General features: G+C 41.9%; 1 pseudogene; it reads right to left on the bottom strand.

Annotated features, from left to right (window-relative positions):
• Positions 1-466: 466 nt before the first annotated feature.
• On the bottom strand, positions 467-584 carry LOC126237796 (5S ribosomal RNA; annotated as a pseudogene).
• Positions 585-1,412: the final 828 nt, after the last annotated feature.

Genomic DNA, 1,412 nt, shown 5'->3' with positions numbered 1-1,412 from the left:
GAAATGGTTGCAAGGTACATTAGAATGATCGGCCTCTGATTTCAGACTGCCGATTGCTATAATCAAGTATCAATTAATGACTGTAAGCAACAAGCGTTGGGTCACTGCGTCTGTTCACAATGATATAGTGACTCCACTGGATCTTGTCTGTGACAAATTACTTGAAAACAAAAAATCATGTACGTAAATCTTCCAATTGGGAGGAGGTATTTGAAAATAATTACGGGAAGTCTTAGCAGATATAGCATACAATTACTTTAAAAGTAAGCACTCCGTCGTCAGGCCACGAGTGGCCTACCGGGACCATCCGACCGCCGTGTCATCCACAGTGGAGGAGGGGTAGGAGGGGCGTGGGGTCAGCACACCGCTCTCCCGGTCGTTATGATGGTATTCTTGACCGAAGCCGCTACTATTCGGTCGAGTAGCTCGTAAATTGGCATCACGAGGCTGAGTGCACCCCGAAAAATGGCAACAGCGCATGGCGGCCTGGGTGGTCACCCATCCAAGTGCCGACCACGCCCGACAGCGCTTAACTTCGGTGATCTCACGGGAACCGGTGCATCCACTGCTGCAAGGCCGTTGCCCAATTACTTTAAAAGTAGTAAATGAAAATAATATCAACAAAACTTACACAGCATGTCTGCTTGCTACGACTGACTTCGTGAGAAAGAAAACGTAAATGACACTTAGCTCCGCTCTTTTGCAAAAACAAGTGAAAACTTTTCCTATTCTATTCTGTTTCAGAAACAGGCCATTTCAGTAGCTCTGATTAGCGATAAATCTCCACTACGGTGTCACAGAACAGATTTATTACTATATGCAGAAGAGTAGGTACAGAAAAAGACATAGTGTACTTGGGATTGGCTCCTTACATACATTAACGAAAATGTATTTTTTCTCCAAAAACTAACTCCGTATCGCTCCTTCGAAGGCCTGATGCTATTCTATTAGACGCATAAACTTCAAGTCTTCGACTATAAAAATTGGATGCATTCGTTAAATTGAATTCTATTAGAAGGCAATTTGATGGGTATAAATTAGTAGTGGAAAACGCATAGGTTACGATCACTACAAAGGTACACAGTTCCCTCCCTTAAAAAAACACAAGTACAGGTAGTAAAAGAGAAATGACATGTCCATAAGATTACACGTACCTAAGTAAAGCAATATGTATTTCTTCCATTTCATCGTTGCAGCTGATACAGCATCCAGTGTAAGATTTTAGAAAAATTACAGTCTTGGTTGCGATTGTGATTGTGATTGAATTCTGAAAATAAAAACCTCCCCAACAAAAACTGTATTTTTATCTCACATCATGTATTTCTTTCTTTAAGACTCGTCGATTAGTGAAACTGCTGGAAGTTGCCGAAGTGGCGTCCAATTGAACTTGCACCAGAGTGTGGTGCCAAACG

Source organism: Schistocerca nitens, chromosome 2 (assembly GCF_023898315.1).
Source record: "Schistocerca nitens isolate TAMUIC-IGC-003100 chromosome 2, iqSchNite1.1, whole genome shotgun sequence".
NCBI classification, from domain to species: domain Eukaryota; kingdom Metazoa; phylum Arthropoda; class Insecta; order Orthoptera; family Acrididae; genus Schistocerca; species Schistocerca nitens.
Note: the sequence above shows the minus strand (reverse complement) of the source record. Positions and strands in the feature narration are given on the sequence as shown.